Source organism: Mustela erminea, chromosome 1 (assembly GCF_009829155.1).
Source record: "Mustela erminea isolate mMusErm1 chromosome 1, mMusErm1.Pri, whole genome shotgun sequence".
Classification (NCBI taxonomy): Eukaryota; Metazoa; Chordata; class Mammalia; order Carnivora; family Mustelidae; genus Mustela; species Mustela erminea.
Window position 1 is genome coordinate 128420753 of NC_045614.1, and position 18369 is coordinate 128439121.

At 38.5% G+C, this 18369-nt stretch overlaps 1 long non-coding RNA gene across 1 annotated transcript in view; it reads right to left on the reverse strand.

The window, feature by feature from the left end:
• Positions 1 to 781: 781 nt before the first annotated feature.
• Positions 782 to 18369, reverse strand: part of LOC116601050 — a 32102-nt gene continuing 14514 nt past the window's right edge. The window contains exon 3 of the long non-coding RNA XR_004289908.1: positions 782 to 1461. This is a non-coding gene — a long non-coding RNA (uncharacterized LOC116601050). The remainder of the gene's footprint in view (positions 1462 to 18369) is intronic.

Below are 18369 nucleotides of genomic sequence, written 5' to 3' on the forward strand. Positions count from 1 at the left end.
GAGCAGAGGGAGAGAATCTCAAGCAAAATCCCTGCTGAGCACTGAGCACAGAGCCCTACACAGCGCTTGACCTCACCACCTAGAGATCATGATCTGAGCCAAAACCAGGAGCTGGCCGCCTAACCCACGGAGCCACGCAAGTGCCCCTTACTGTTTTTCTTTACCGATGGTATGCAGTAACTAGGTCTTATCAGAGCTTTCAATGTATGAAATATTCAAATATCTTAAAAACAGTATACATTCTTCAGTCTCCAATGATTCAGGACACTCTGGCTGGAGTCAGAAAAGTAAGTTAAGCAGTTGTTCTGGCTAAAGAGAATTGAGCAGTTAATACAAACTGATCAGCCCCACTCTTATCCTTACTCTAACCAGGAAAGTTTCACTTTTATGGGTTTGTCTGAAGGAAAACTAGTAGTATACGAGGGAAAATAAGATGATCATCCTAGTTAAGGAATAAGGTGGGCCAAGAGTCTCAGTAGAAGTTTTGGGAACACAAACAGCCTCGCTGAACTCCTCACGGTTAACTCACCACCTCCACAGCATCCGAGGGCATTTGAGGACCTAGCAAACTAAGCAAAGTATACTCAAATATTCACAAAGGCACTTCCTAAAACTTTAGAGATTGGAAACATATGCTATATGTACAGAAATATCAGTCACACAAAATGCATTAGTACCATGAAGTAAACCACAAGACAAAGCAGCTACTTGGTTCAGCCTCTAGCTTTTTTTGAGGCACAGATGGGGCAAGGTAGGGGAGGGGCAAGGTAGGGGCGGGGCGGGGGGGGCAGGGGCTATTTATTCACAGTGTGGACAGCAGTTGTAACTCAGGACTGTGCGCTGTTTAGTGACTGTTGAAGCCAGGCCAACTTTTCTGAGAAAGGAAGAAAGCTCAAATTTTGTGGTACACTTCAGGTATGTCTATAGACTTCGATCACCAAGCTGGCTTTTGGATAGCAAAAGCTGTTGAAAAGGCTGCTGATCCTGAGAGAAAAGCAGGTGTTGGTTCGAGACCTTAGGAGTTCTCCCAGTAAACTCTGAAACGCCCCTCGGCGGGGAGATCAGGGAGGGCGGGAAGAAAGAGGCGGGCCATGCTGGTAGGTGCTGGTTTGATAAGCGAGGGAACTTCCACAGGAGGCTTGTCTTAGGCGCTGCAAGAGGAGAAAACGTCCACACCTGCTCACCAAGTCTTAAAGGTGTATCCAGAGGCCTTGACTGGTTTCAGTCACGCATACGGTCCACGTGATCTCAGCAACACATCACTCTGCGCCGCATCCTTGCGAATGGCTCCGGCGGTGGGAACCGCGGGCAGAAGGAACATTTGCAGGGCAGGGGCAGGGCGAGGAGCCTCCTACTGCCTGCGTCCCCCTTGACGGTCCACCGTGGTCACAGCCTCTCTCTGACTTCCTCCAACAGCAGGTGAAATACGTTATCTGAAGTGCAACAAAATCACTGGAGTGCCTAAAGAGCCCAATAAATGCTTAATAAGAATGAAACTGGGTTGGGAGGAAAATCAACCATTACCAGATATTTGGAAAGGGAAGTATCCTGCAACCCGTAGGTTTAATCTGCTTGGAGGCCAGCAGGAGGGGACTGCAAAATGAAAGCCCGGCTTCTGACTTTGAAAATGCATTTCCATTTCATGTGCACCTACACGCTTAAGTTTTGATTTTCTCTTACTACCAGTTGGTCACACCGCAGGACAGCGTGCGTCCACAGCGCGCGGCAGGACAGCCTGCGTCAGGAGCATCCGCGTGAATGCCCTGGGAACATCTTTCTGGCCCGAGTCTCATCCATACAGTGTCCCACAGGAGTGCTCTAACTTTAGCGAACCACGCCAGGTACTCCCCTGTCATTCTTCTTCCTTCTCATAGTTGTTTTCCTCTTCTTTTTGTGCTAATCAGCTTCTCATATTTGAAATGCCTTAACACTAGGGCTTGAAGACTTGAAGATCTCAAGGAGGAATGAACTTGGCCCCCGGTTCTGGATGAAGTCGTTTACCCACCTGTGGAGGATCTCAAGGTAACTAAAATGAGTATCACATGTGTATGTGAATCTTGGTGGTGTGGGGTTGGAATGCTACTGGAGAATATGCCAAGAGTCTGCAGGCTGCCTTGAGGCTGGGGAAGGAAAAAAGAGCACTGCAGAGCACCCCATTTGCCTAGAGCCTGCCTGCCTTGTTTGTCTTTAGCGGTGAGGAAAGTAATGAAAATATTTTGCATTACAGTTCAAAGATTACGACCCTTTGCAAACTCTAGGATTAGTTACTTTCATCCCACCAGATTGTAGACTTTGACTCCTTCGGTGGCTTAGTAATTCTGTTCTGTACCTCTCTTTGGAATGAGTTTTAAGAGCCCCTGGGAGCTCTTCTGTCTTCCCTTTTCATAGCGTCTTGGCTTCCAATACCTCAGAGCTGCAGGAAGGCACACAGGTACGATCAAGGCTAACAGAATGGAAACCAAGATTCCAATTCCTTTCCTCTGCTTTTCTTTCCTTCAGCTCCACACTTATAAATATTCTTGGTTTTTGAGGACCGACAGCTGAATTAATAAACAGTGCGCTAGTGCAGATAGCACAATAAGGACATATCTGGGCTTTCATCCTTCTAGTGTTTCCCAGTGGTCTAGTCTCAGCTCTTGAATTCATGAGTGCTCCCTGTTTATAGGCAAGCTTGGCTGTGGCCCCCCATCCTCTCTGTCCTGTTTTCCATTCTTTCACTAGCAGTCTGGTGAAGTCTAGATTTTGTGAGTCAAGATTCACTGCAAAGGACCAGCTGGCCCCTGGCCAACATCCCATGGCTTCCTGGCCTACTTTTTTGTTTTATTTGCTATCATAAGAATAACAAATAAGACAAGGTTTGCACTAAGCCAGGAACTGGCTTCTGGCTTCTGGAAGGAATCTTAATATTATACTTTTTCTTTTTAGATAGCTTAGAAAAGCAAATATTCTATGACTGGATATCAGTACTAATTTTTTTTTTTAAGATTGATTTATTTGAGAGAAGGAGTGTGTGCCCTCACACACGTGCATGCAGGGTGACAGGGGTGGAGGGGAAAGGAAGAGAAACAGGCTCCCCGCTGAGCAGGGAGGCCAAAGAAGCAAGGGTCTCCATCAGAGAACCCTGAGATCATATCCTGAGCCGAAATCAAGAGCTTGACACTTAATAGACTGAGCACCCTGGTGCCCCTCAGTACTAATTTTTATATAATGTCTATTTTCTAGAGAGTGTTCTATATTATATAAAACTCTCAGTCATTTAAGATAGCCATAGATGATGGTAAGCATATTCTATGAATACTTCAAAATATAGCATTAATTTTATGGATCTCTGAGCGCCTGATATGTGTATGATCTCTTTTAATGAAGAGGTAACTCAGCAACCTCATCCATATGTAGAACTGTTGAATTAAGAGGAAATACAATATTGTGTATATTCCCTAGCCCACAATTTTAAGGGAAATCATTCAATTAAACTGTCTCTGATATTTTTTCTGCTTTAGAAATTATAATTATGCCTTTACCTTACATATGCAAAATTAATGAGCTCTCATTTCTATTTTGATGGCTCAGATAAAAAACAGCACCTTCATCTCCTATTCTCTTATAGCTCTCTGTTATTTCCCCAGGGGTATAACTCCAGTATATCTTTAAATCTATAGGTGATGCCAACAACAAGTAAGCTTTTCTGGTGATTCAAACACACTTAAGTCCCAAATGTAAAATTTGAAAAGAATCCTAGCTGTAAATATTACTTTTGGGCCAACTGAAAATCATATATTTCTCCTTGTTGCTTAGAAGTATACTTAGCCTCTAAAGCGATATTTCTTAGAAAGTGCAGAAATTACTAAAATTTAAAAAAAATTGGTAGTCTGATTCTAATTAATATTGTCATTATTTTCAAGTATATTTGAGTTACGTTTTCAAAATTTAATGTACTTACCAAGTGATAATCAGAAACAAAGTCCAAATGAATAATTTTTTTGTCCTTCTTTTTTCAAACTGAAAATATTCTTGGAGTAAAAGGGAGGGAAGGCTCATGTGTTTTTGTATAATCACAAATGGCTTCATATAGTTAGAACTGACTTTAGCAATTTTTTTCTTTTGTCAACTTAGTAAAATAATTGCCAAATTCATTATTCAACAATTTAACATTTGATGTTATGCATGGATTAACTGTAGCTTTTGAAATTATTTCCAAAGCTGTTGAATATTTTTATGAACAACCCAGAAGGAAAGGTCATCATTTTGAAAAGATAGCAGGAGAAGGTCTGACTTGTCTTTCACTAAAGGTTCTATCAAATTAATTGTACAATATGAGAAGCTTAAAGTATCATCTGTCAGGCAGGAATTTAATGGCCTATTGTTAATGGAGAAAATATAGTATTAATTTCACATCACCATGTAGCAACAAATAATTAACTAGCAGAGGTAGTTTATTCAAAAACTTAAATAAAATATTTACATACTGTTTTGAAAAGTGATCATTTTAGATAAATGAAGATCATGTATGTTTACAGTAGAAAAGAGTGATATTGTAAAAAAAAAAAAGTTTTTTCTGATTAGTGTCAAAACAATTGAGACATCAGCAAATTTCTACCTAACAATGAACCCATACCAAAATTTGACATTAGTGTCTCCATTAGCTTCCTAGGGCTGCCAAAACAGATTAGCACAAACTGGGTGCCTTAGAACAACAGAAATGTATTCTCTCACAGTGTAGAGGCTAGAAGTCCAAAGTCAGGGTGTCTGCAACATTCCTTCCTTTTGTTCTGAGGGAGGTTTTGAAGGAGAATCTGTTCCAGGCCTCTCTCCTGCCTTCTGGTGGTCGCCAGACTCCTTGATGTTCCTTAGTTTGTATGGGCATTACCTTCACATCTGTCTCTGTCCTCATGTGGTGTTTTCCTTGTAAGTGTCTGTGTTGTCACATGACCTTCTTATAAGGGCATGCGCTGTTGGATTTGGGTCTGATCTAGTACAATTTTGTCTTGACTTATTACTTCTCAAAGACCCTATTTCCAAATAAGGTTATATTCTGAGGATCTGGGTAGACAGGAATTTTGGAGGGACAATCCTGTAAAGAGTCTTAACTGTTGGAAAGAAAAAATGAACAGTTAAAAAAAGTGGCTCAGAGTATGTTTTTGGTATTCATGGGCTTAAACTGACAGTTAAGTAATTTTATTTGGGAAATATATTATTAAATTATTATTCAATTTTATCAGACTGAAGAACTAGGAAATAACTTAATAATACTATTTGTAGAAAATGTTGGCATAGTCTCTGTACACATTATCAGAAAGAATCAATAAATATTTATTGAACATTTACTATCCCGCGGGCACATCTTTGTAGAATATTGGTCTTTCATCTCTCTGAAACATAACTACTATTGATTAAAATATTTATTATATCCATTCTTGATTGCTTGTAATACATAAAGTAGGGCATGAATTGTTGGAGAAAGGAAAACAAGAAAGACCTAGTACTTGTTCTCAAAAGCTTTCAAATAAAGACCTATTCTATTGTAAAGAAGCATGCAGTTTGGTAAGTGGGGGAATGACAGGCTGTTTACCTACTAGCCAGGTAATCATAGGCATGTTAGTAGACTTCTCTGCATCACACTTTCTTTGTCTGTAAATAGGGATGGTGATATTTTTATCTCAGAAGATTGTTAGGAGGGTTAAATGAGTACATGCATCAGAAGTGTTCAGAACCATGAGTAGACACAGGAAGCTTTGTAAAGATGTTAGCTACTATTTCAAAAGGGGAAAAAAAATCTAGTGATATCAACATTTAAGGATGATGTGGGACAATACTGTAAAGTTGTTGGGGACCCAAACAGTCTCCAGAAAATGGTTTCAGGAGAACTTTGGTTATTTTGGTAGTTATAAATAATTTATTTGAGATGGCAATTGACTTTCTTATTGGCAGGAGTCGTTTGTCTGTTTTAATGTAATAAGTGGGTTTTCCTTGGGTAATGTAATGATTTATTCTGGAGTTGAACTTGCTGTTAAAAGTGAATCAGGTGGAAAACTTAAAATACTTGAAGAATTTGAGTTCTGTGGGTGTGTTTTTGATATCTGTGGGTTTGAATGTTTCCTGCTGAGATGTTTTGGGACAATGGTTGTGACAGAAATCTGTGCTTTCCCCACAAAAAGAAACACTGGCCCAAGCAAAATAGGACAGTCATCTTGAGAGCACCCTTGTCATGGGTTCCTGTCTCCAAAGAGGAGTCTTCTGCTGACCAACTACACTTCCTGGGACATGGATTGCCACAGACAAAAACACACCACCCTAGAGCAGTTAAATTACTCTGATTCTGATGTTTTCCTCTGCCAGCCCTGCTAAGGCTAGTAGGCGAATGAATGGAGACCTGGTGACCACAAAGCTTTTATGAGTTCAGGCCTACCATTGAGTTCTAGGCAGTGGTTTTTGGTTTTTGTTTTGTTTTTTGGCATTGACCAGCAATATTCAAGGAGGTTTATAGGTGGTAAGTAGTGGGAAGAAGTGAATTTAGGTGCTTAAGATAGTAGCATGCAAAATCAGCTATATATAATCTACCCAGTGCATTCATGAATGTGCAACTGAGTTGAGAAATCAATGGTAGACCTGGTTCCACAAGCCCCTGAAGGATGGTAGACCAGGTGCTCCATAGCTACAGTTTCGCAATGTCCATAACCTGAAAAAGAGGCTGCACACTTCATCTTTCTCCTATGTTTCAATGTGCCTGCAGTTTCTTCTATTATGACTACTTCCTGCAAGTGATTTTTATGGTTCCTATGAAAGAAAAGGGTAAGACTAAATTTTTACAAAATTAAACTCATGGCAGAGACTGTCTAAAGTATTAATTAGGAAAGCTGCAAAATATCATTTTTTAGGGGGTTGATACATGTTCTAGGTTAAATGTATTCCATGGTAAAATAAGTTTGTGGAACAGGTTAAACTGTGTTAAACTAAAATTGTTAGGGTGCCCCTATATTTTGTTGTCCAAACTATGATACTTCTGAGACAGAAAGGGAGCATTGTTGATAATTATGCCAGAACAAAGACATAAACTGGGATTGTCCCAGACAAAAATTGATGTGTGGTCACCCAACTTATTGTACATCATATTAGAACATTTAGAGTACTAGTAAACATTTGCTTAGGAAGAAAATAATATGGGGTGTTCCCCAAAAAATGTGTGCAGAGCATGTTAAGGGTCTGCATGGAATAGTACTTGTGAGATGTCTGTTTTAAATGTGTAGTTAGAAACAGTGGACTCTACATCCCCAGCCTCATTTCAAATTTAAAAAGAAACTACATAAAAACCAAAGGGAATTACCATCTCTATATAAATTTAAATGTCTATGGATGATGTTAAATTCTTTAATGAGGACTTTAATTGTATAATATAAATCCTTGGGATTAAAGGTTTCTAAGGATGGCTGATATCCTATTAACTTTTTAATAATGTTATAATACCCCAGGAGGAAATTAGTTCTCTCCCTAAAGAGCATTAGAACAGTCTGCCTATTTTGCCTACATTTTTATCATGGTGACTTTTGATTCTAAGAGTCTTTTAGGTTTGTTTCAGGAAAATGCTTTATTGTAAGTTCCATTCATTTATGGGCATAAGATCATTTAAGTGCAGATTTCCTTGTTGCCAGAGCCATCCCTCTTATAATCCTAGCAAATCTTTCCAACTTTATAAAATGATAATGAGAGTTTAATGACTTTCTTCACCCTCCAGGAAAAATGGTTTCTAGCACATTAGAGGTATAGGACTTTGCTTTCTCTGGAAAGACAAAAAACAAAATCGACCCCAGTTCTCAAACTTTAATTCACCAGTGGTTAATTGGAGATTATTCTTAGCATGATTCCATCTGTTTTCAAGGAGCCCCAAACTCACTGATTAAAAACCAGCAAGTAGAAGGAAAGAGCAGAGAATCATGGCCTGAAGCATGAAGAAAGTAGGACACTGTAGTTCAAAAGAAAATTAACAGTCTTTCAAATAATGAAACAGCATGAAGAGACTTGTGCTATTAGCAAGACCTAGAACACTGGCTTAAACCAAGGGAGATGAAGGAAGGCCAGCAGGGTGGCGAGAGGCAGGAACATGGGAAAAGTTAGAGGGTGCTGGGGCAGAATAAAAGTTACAGGGCAAATTCAGCCTGCCTTGGATTAGCAGCTGGAACATTGTAGGTACTCCACAAACTGGTCACTATGAGTGAGCAGCTGTTGAATGAATGAACGGCTCACGGTAATCAGATCTTCCCTCAGTGTTTTACTAATGTTAACACATTGATTAGGAAATGCTGTTTGAATACAGAGATAAAATGAGAGTTTAGAAGAGTTATTCTGACTTTCTGAAGATCCTGAAACAGAGAAGATAAAATGTGCATACCCTTTTTTTTTTTAACCTTGAGCAAATTATTGAGATTTAGTGTCTTTGCAATTTTAGAAATGATATTTGCTATCTCTTCCTCACCTGTTTGTTTGAGGATCAAATGAGATAGTTATAAGAACATATTACAAAAGCTTATTGGATTTTGACTCTGAGGGAATATCAATGATTTCCTTTAAAAAGCCTTTTCTCATCCAGCAAGTGATCAAATCTGCACACACGGGAGATCCAAGGTAGAGCTGTGTGGTTGCCCCGTGTGTATGTGCTATTAATGGAGCAGCATGAATCAGTGGTTCTGAACTTTCCAGCATGCATTAGATTCACCTGGACAGCTTTTACAGCATACCTGTGTCTGTAGCTTGCTCCAAGATATTCTGATTTAATTAGTCTGAATAGGGCCCAGAAACTGGTATGTTTCTAAAGCTCCCTAGATAATTCTGTATGTAGATAGAGTTGAGAACTACCGTTTCAGACCAAAGTTGGGGGTGGAGAGAAAGGAGAGGGAAATAGAACCAATCTTCTTTTCCTATATTAATTCAGCAAATATTTATTGACTGTTATGTGCCAGACATTGTTCTAGGCACTGAGCACATACTGATGATTAACAAAAACAGAATCCCCACCTTCCTTTTGAGTTTATGTTCTAGTTGGGAAAGGCAGACAATAAATACATATTTCATTGATTTTAAGACACCTGTACTTCCTATAATTTAAAATCTCTAAAATTATTATGCAGTTCACAGTGGATATGATGATAAAGCATTGTAATATATAGTTATTAGATCATTTTTTCCTTAGTGGTAAGTAGAATAATGGTACCTCTTATCATTTTTGAGATCTTAGTTTCAATGGAATATAATTATATAATAAAAATTTAGATAGTCAAGGAGATGAACCTCTCTATAACCACAAAACATCATCATATAATCCAAAAGTTGAAAATCTTAATTAACATAAATAATCTTAATTATTAACAAAGCAATCATTAATAGATTATTAACCCAAATAAACACTGTGATCCCTTCAACAAGGTTTTACTCCCATGGATCAGCACTATAATGCTTTCAGAAATCTTACATAGCTTACTGAACAAATATCATGAACATTTTCCATATATGTGATCAGTTTGGGGACACAATAATCCATGAGTTTCTTGTGTTCTCCACATTTTGAGAAGTGAGGCACTGACTACCTTTTGTTTGAACTATTTTTTAAAGGATGTTTGTATAGTAAACAGCCTTGGAAGATAGAGGTAGTGTTCCTTTCCAAAGCAAAGGGCAGGCATGCTTCCTGTCTAGTGTAATCAAGATGATATTTCCCTCTAAAACAAGGAACAATTCTCTTATTTTTCACTGTAAAATATTCAAGTTCCCTAAGCTTAGGGAGGAAGTAAAACCCTTTAGGGTCTTGTTCGCAACAACATAGTTCTGGGGCATGTTGGGTTATCCCCTCAGAAATAAAGAACAGGGGTGCCTGGGTGGCTCAGTGGGTTAAAGCCTCTGCCTTCGGCTCGGGTCATGGTCCCAGGGTCCTGGGATTGAGCCCCGCATCGGGCTCTCTGCTCAGCGGGGAGCCTGCTTCCTCCTTTCTCTCAGCCTGCCTCTCTGCCTACTTGTGATCTCTGTCAAATAAATAAAATCTTTTAAAAAGAAAGAAAGAAAGAAAGAAAAAACAAATTGTTGTACCTCCCACCGTTTAGAAAGAATCACAGTGCCTGGAAGGCCATTTTACGTCTAGAGACGTCTATTCCAGGGTTGGAAATGGTTCTACCTTAGCTACCAAGTGATATAAAGGCTGGGAGCATTGAGACTGGCAAAAGAAACACTTAAGAAAGGAATGGAAAGAAGGGAAAGGAGGGAAAAGAGGGGAGGAGAGAAGAGGAGAGGGGAGGAGGAAGAAGAGAAAGACCCAGAGAAGGAGATGATCTTGGATTTAGACCTTCTTCACAATATATTGTTTTCTCAGAGTATCTAAGCACTCTCCTCTTCACCATGGCTTTGCCAAAGCTATACTTTTACAAATTAAAACAGGCAAGGTCAGTGTGATATTGGACACATGATGACATTTCCGGAGAGTTGAGCTGCTTGGCCCTCAGGCATAAATAGTATGGCCAATTTAAGTACGGTTGAGAGTGGGAAAGAAGAGAAGTTTTATTAAGTAGACTTTTTGGAGATCTATCACAGAATATTTTCTCACAATATTATTCTTATTATAAAAAATTTAAAATGGTTTAAATGCCAAGGAAAGAAGAATGACTAAGCAGATTGCTTTGACCTACCATGTAGTAATTAACAATAGTGTTTAGGAAAAATGTTCATGTTATAATAAATCTGTCTCTATATATACATATACATATATATCACACAATGTATACAGAAGGTACATAATAAGTCATAATCAGTAGTAGCAACATCAACATATTCATAACAGTAAAAAAAAGATATCAACCATTTATTTATCCTACAAATAGTTTATTGGGAGCACTAATTGTCAATATATCCATGAAAGCAGAGATTTTTTCTTTTTCATTTCCATATTCCCAAAACCTAGAATAGTGCTAGGAGCTCAATAAGTGTTTATTAAATGATTTTTTGAAAATTTATGATGGTATATGGCATAGTTTCAATTGTTCATATTCACTTTAAAATAGTGAGTCATGGGACTCCTGGGTGGCGTAGCCAGTTAAGCACTGGACTCTTGACCTTGGCTCAGACCCTGATCTCAGGGTTGTGGGACAGATTTTGTGTCTCCCGCACAGTGGGCATGGAGCCTGCTTGAGATTCTCTCTGTCTTTCCATCTGCCCCTCCCTCCCTGCTCTTTCTCTTGATTGTTCTCTCTCTAAAAAAAAAAAAAAAAAAAAAAGGAAAGCAAAAAAACTTTGCTTTTTTTTAATGCATGTATATATAGATGTATATATATATATACACACACACATATACATATGTATAAATGCACCACCTTTTCATTATTCATCAGTAGATGGACATTTGGGTTCTTGTCATAGTTTGGCTATTATTGTAAATAATGCTGCTATAAATATTGGGGTGCATGCACCCCTTTGAATCATATTTTTTTATTAATTTTTTTATTTTTTTATAAACATATAATGTATTTTTATCTCCAGGGATAAAATTATTATTATTCCTCTCTCTTGAGGAGGACAGCTTTGTAATAGAGCTTGAAGTCTGGGATTGTGATGCCACCAACTTTGGCTTTCTTTTTCAATATTCCTTTGGCTATTCGAGGTCTTTTCTGGTTCCATATAAATTTTAGGATTATTTGTTCCATTTCTTTGAAAAAAATGGGTGGGATTTTGATAGGGATTGCATTAAATGTGTAGATTGCTTTAGGTAACATAGATATTTTCACAATATTTGTTCTTCCAATCCAGGAGCATGGAACATTTTTCCATTTCTTTGTGTCTTCCTCAATTTCTTTGCCAGGTTTACACACTTCATAGCAAGCACCATAGCACATACCCTCCCCAATGTCCGTAACCCCACCCCCCTTTCCCGACCCCCCTCCCCCCAGCAACCCTCAGTTTGTTTTGTGAGATTAAGAGTCACTTATGGTTTGTCTCCCTCCCGATCCCATCTTGTTTCATTTATTCTTTTCCTACCCCCCAATCCCCCCATGTTGCATCTCGACTTCCTCATATCAGGGAGATCATATGGTAGTTGTCTTTCTCTGATTGACTTATTTTGCTAAGCATAATACCCTTTAGTTCCATCCACGTCATTGCAAATGGCAAGATTTCATTTCTTTTGATGGCTGCATAGTATTCCATCGTGTATATATATCACATCTTCTTTATCCATTCATCTGTTGATGGACATCTAGGTTCTTTCCATAGTTTAACTATTGTGGACATTGCTACTATAAACATTCGGGTGCATGTGCCCCTTTGGATCACTATGTTTGTATCTTTAGGATAAATACCCAGTAGTGCAATTGCTGGGTCATAGGGTAGCTCTAATTTCAACTTTTTGAGGAACATCCATGCTGTTGTCCAGAGTGTTTGTACCAGCTTGCATTCCCACCAACAGTGTAGGAGGGTTCCCCTTTTCCACATCCTCACCAGCATTTGTCATTTCCTGACTTGTTAATTTTAGCCATTCTGACTGGTGTGAGGTGGTATCTCATTGTGGTTTTGATTTGTATTTCCCTGATGCCGAGTGATGTGGAGCATTTTTTCATGTGTCTATTGGCCATCTGGATGTCTCTTTGCAGAAATGTCTGTTCACGTCCTCTGCCCATTTCTTGATTGGATTATTTGTTCTTTGGTTGTTGAGTTTGCTAAGTTCTTTATAGCTTTTGGACACTAGCCCTTTATCTGATATGTCATTTGAAAATATCTTCTCCCATTCTGTCCGTTGTCTTTTGGTTTTATTAACTGTTTCCTTTGCTGTGCAAAAGCTTTAGATCTTGATGAAATTCCAATAGTTCATTTTTTCCCTTGCTTCCCTTGCCTTTGGCGATGTCCCAGGAAGAAGTTGCTGTGGCTGAGGTTGAAGAGGTTGCTACCTGTTCTCCTCAAGGATTTTGTTGGATTCCTTTCTCACATTGAGGTCTTTCATCCATTTTGGGTCTATTTTCGTGTATGGGCCAATTTCATTTTTCTGCATGTGGCTGTCCAATTTTCCCAACACCATTTGTTGAAGAGGCTATCTTTTTTCCATTGGACATTCTTTCCTGCTTTGTCGAAGATTAGTTGACCATAGAGTTGAGGGTCTATTTCTAGGTTCTCCATTCTGTTCCATTGATCTAAGTGTCTGTGTTTGTGCCAGTACCATACTTTCTTGAGGAGGACAGCTTTGTAATAGAGCTTGAAGTCCGGAATTGTGATGCCACCAACTTTGGCTTTCTTTTTCAATATTCCTTTGGCTATTCGAGGTCTTTTCTGGTTCCATATAAATTTTAGGATTATTTGTTCCATTTCTTTGAAAAAAATGGGTGGGATTTTGATAGGGATTGCATTAAATGTGTAGATTGCTTTAGGTAACATAGATATTTTCACAATATTTGTTCTTCCAATCCAGGAGCATGGAACATTTTTCCATTTCTTTGTGTCTTCCTCAATTTCTTTCATGAGTACTTTATAGTTTTCTGAGTATAGATTCTTTGCCTCTTTGGCTAGGTTTATTCCTAGGTATCTTATGGTTTTGGGTGCAACTGTAAATGGGATTAACTCCTTAATTTCTCTTTCTTCTGTCTTCTTGTTGTTGTAGAGAAATGCAACTGATTTCTGTGCATTGATTTTATATCCTTACACTTTACTGAATTCCTGTACAATTTCTAGCAGTTTTGGAGTGGAGTCTTTTGGGTTTTCCACATATAGTATCATATCATCTGCAAAGAGTGATAGTTTGACTTCTTCTTTGCCGATTTGGATGCTTTTAATTTCTTTTTGTTGTCTGATTGCTGAGACTAGGACTTCTAGTACTATGTTGAATAAGCATTGGTGATAATGGACATCCCTGCCATGTTCCTTACCTTAGCAGAAAAGCTTTCAGTTTTTCTCATTGAGAATGATATTTGCGGTGGGTTTTTCATAGATGGCTTTGATAATATTGACGTATGTCCCCTCTATCCCTACACTTTGAAGAGTTTTGATCAGGAAGGGATGCTGTACTTTGGTAAATGCTTTTTCAGCATCTATTGAGAGTATCATATGGTTCTTATTCTTTCTTTTATTAATGTGTTGTATCACACTGATTTGCAGATGTTGAACCAAACTTGCCGCCCTGGAATAAATCCCCCTTGGTTGTGGTGAATAATCCTTTTAATATACTGTTGGATCCTATTGGCTAGTATTTTGGTGAGAATTTTCACATCTGTGTTCATCAAGGATATTGGTCTGTAATTCTCTTTTTTGATGGGATCCTTGTCTGGTTTTGGGATCAAGGTGATGCTGGCCTCATAAAATGAGTTTGGAAGTTTTCCTTCCATTTCTATTTTTTGGAACATTTTTAGGAGAATAGGTATTAATTCTTTTTTAAATGTTTGGTAGAATTCCCCTGGGAAGCCGTCTGGCCCTGGACTTTTGTTTGGAGATTTTTGATGACTGTTTCAATCTCCTTACTGGTTATAGGTCTGTTCGGGTTTTCTATTTCTTCCTGGTTCAGTTGTGGTAGTTTATATGTCTCTAGGAATGCATCCATTTCTTCCAGATTGTCAAATTTGTTGGCATAGAGTTGTTCATAATATGTTCTTATAATTGTTTGTATTTCTTTGGTGTTGGTTGTGATCTCTCCTCTTTCATTCATGATTTTATTTATTTGGGTTCCTTCTCTTTCCTTTTTGATAAGTCTAGCCAGGGGTTTATCAATCTTATTAATTCTTTCAAAAAACCAACTCCTAGTTTCGTTGATTTGTTCTATTGGTTTTTTTCTGTTTCTATTGCATTGATTTCTGCTCTTATCTTTATTATTTCTCTTCTCCTGCTGGGTTTAGGCTTTCTTTGTTGTTCTTTCTCTAGCTCCTTTAGGTGTAGGGTTAGATTGTGTATTTGAGACCTTTCTTGTTTCTTGAGGAAGGCTTGTACCACTATATATTTTCCTTTCAGGACTGCCTTTGCTGTGTCCCACAGATTTTGAACCATCGTGTTTTCATTATCATTTGCTTCCATGAATTTTTAAAATTCTTCTTTAATTTCCTGGTTGACCCATTCATTCTTTAGAAGGATGCTGTTTAGTCTCTGGGTATTTGGGTTCTTTCCAAATTTCCTCTTGTGATTGAGTTCTAGCTTCAGAGCATTGTGGTCTGAGAATATGCAGGGAATGATCCCAATCTTTTGATACTGTGAGACCTGATTTATGACCCAGGATATGATCTATTCTGGAGAATGTTCCATGGCACTAGAGAAGAATGTGTATTCTGTTGCTTTGGGATGAAATGTTCTGAATATATCTGTGATGTCCATCTGGTCCTGTGTGTCATTTAAGGCCTTTATTTCCTTGCTGATCTTTTGCTTGGATGATCTGTCCATTTCAGTGAGGGGAGTGTTAAAGTCCCCTACTATTATTGTGTTATTGTCGATGTGTTTCTTTGATTTGTTATTAATTGGTTTATATAGTTGTGTGCTCCCATGTTAGGGGCATAGATATTTAAAATTGTTAGATCTTCTTGTTGGATAGACCCTTTGAGTATGATATAGTGTTCTTCCTCATCTCTTCATACAGTCTTTGGATTAAAGTCTGATTGATCTGATATAAGGATTGCTACCCCTGCTTTCTTCTGACGTCCATTAGCATGATAAATTGTTTTCCACCCCCTCACTTTAAATCTGGAGGTGTCTTCGGTTCTAAAATGAGTTTCTTGTAGGCAGCATATTGTTGGGTTTTGTTTTTTTATCCATTCTGATACCCTGTGTCTTTTGATTGGGGCATTTAGCCCATTAACATTCAGGGTAACTAGTGAGGGATATGAATTTAGTGCCATTGTATTGCCTATAAAGTGACTGTTACTGTATATTGTCTCTATTCCTTACTGATCTACCACTTTCAGGGTCTCTCTTTGCTTAGAGGACCCCTTTCAATATTTCCTGTAGAGCTTTTTTGGTGTTTGTAAATTCTTTCAGTTTTTGTTTGTCCTGGAAGCTTTTTATCTCTCCTATTTTCATTGAGAGCCTAGCTGGATATAGTATTCTTGTCTGCATGTTTTTCTTGTTTAGTGCTCTGAATATATCATGCCAGATCTTTCTGGGCTGCCGGGTCTCTGTGGATAAGTCTGCTGCCAATCTAATATTTTTACCATTGTATGTTACAGGCTTCTTTCCTGGGCTGCTTTCAGGATTTTCTCTTTGTCGTTAAGACTTGTGAATTTTACTATTAGGTGACAGGGTGTGGATCTATTCTTATTGATTTTTTTTTTTTAAAGATTTATTTATTTATTTGACAGAGAGAAATAACAAGTAGATGGAGAGGCAAGCAGAGAGACAGAGAGGGAAGCAGGCTCCCTGCTGAGCAGAGAGCCCGATGCGGGCCTCGATCCCAGGACCCTGAGATCATGACCTGAGCCGAAGGCAGCGGCTTAACCCACTGAGCCACCCAGGCGCCCTTCTTATTGATTTTGAAGGGGGTTCTCTGCACCTCCTGGATTTTGATGCTTGTTCCTTTTGCATTATTAGGGAAATTCTCTACAATAATTCTCTCCAATATACCTTCTGCTCCCCTCTCTTTCTTCTTCTTCTGGAATCCCAATTATTCTAATGTTGTTCCGTCTTATGGTGTCACTTATCTCTCGAATTCTTGCCTCGTGGTCCAGTATTTGTTTGTCTCTCTTTTGCTCAGATTCTTTATTTTCTGTCATTTGGTCTTCTATATCACTAATTCTTTCTTCTGCCTCATTTATCCTAGCAGTAAGAGCCTCCATTTTTTATTGCACCTATTTAATAGCTTTTATTATTACAACTTGGTCAGATTTTAGTTCTTTTATTGCTCCAGAAAGGCCTTCTATCTCTCCAGAGAGGGTTTCTCTAATATCTTTCATGCTTTTTTCGAGCCCAGCTAGAACCTTGAGAATTGTCATTCTGAATTCTAGATCTGACATATTACCAATGTCCATATTGATTAGGTTCCTAGCTTTTAGTATTGCCTCTTGTTCTTTTTTTTTTTTTTTTTTGTGGTGAGTTTTTCCACCTTGTCATTTTGTCCAGATAAGAACATATGAAGGATCAAATAAAATAGTAAAAGGGTGGCAAAAACCCTAGGAAAATGCTCTTTAACCAAATCAGAAGAGATCCCAAATCATGGGGTAGGGGAGAAAGGGGATAAAAAGAAGTTCAGAAAAAAAAAATTAAAAAAAGAAAACAAATAAAGAAAAAATATAAAAAAGAAAAAAATATGTATATTAGACTGGTGACTAGAACAGGGTCACCCACTTAATTTTGGAGTATTTTGGTCTTTTAGAAGAAACTATCTCCCAAAATTTTAAAGAATGAAAAACATACATAAGAATAAACACAGTGAAGGGATGGAATATGCCTATAAAGATGAAAAAAAATTTTTTTTTAAATTTCTAATAAAGGAGTTGATAAAGTAAGTTGGTTGGGAGAATAAAGAAAAAGGAAGTGGAGAGATTTTGCTTGGGCTGGAGACTAGAACAAGCCTGGAGCTAGATTTAGGGTATATTTTTATCTAGTAGAAGAAGTTGTACCCAATTTTTTTAGAAGAAAAAACCCTATGTGTATACAAAAAATAAAGTTAGATACAATGAAGGATAAAATATGACTATAATAATGAAGGTTCAAAAAAGATTATTTTTTTTATGAAAGGTATTGTTAAGATAAACTAATTTAAAAAAAGTTAAAAAGGGAATAGGTAAAAGTTAAAAGAAAATTTAGAAGAAGAAAAAAATAAAATGAAAAAAATTAAATTAACTGCAAGACTAAAGAATCATGGGGAGAAAACCATGAATTCCGTGCTTTGCTTTCTCCTCTTCTGGAATTCCACTGTTCTCCTGGGTAAGTGAACTTGGTCTTGGCTGGATTTCTTGTTGATCTTCTGGGGAAGGGGCCTGTTGTAGTGATTGATGCTGAAGTGTCTCTGCCCAAAGCAGAATTGCACCGTCCTTATCAGGGGCCGGGCTAAGAATCCGCTTGGGTTTGCTTTCAGGAGCTTTGTTCCCTGAACGCTTTCCATAGAGTTCCGGAGGATGAGAATGAAAATGGCGGCCTCCCAATCTATGGCCCGGAGGAGCCGATAGTTCAGGGCCCCACTCCTCACTGTGCCCTCAGAGATAAGCGCTCAATCACTCCCGTATCCCAGGCCTCTGGTTGCTCTCTGAGCTCACCCAGTCTGTGACCGGTTCAAGGTAACCCTGAGCTGGGAACTCACTCCTCCGCTCTGTCTCTGTAGCTGGCTTCCCCGCTCTAATACCTGCGAGCTGTGTGACACTCAGACACCCCCAATCTTTCTGTGACCCTACAGGACCTGGGGCTACACTGACCCCGCATGGGCTTCACCCCGGTTTAGCCTCTGTAGCA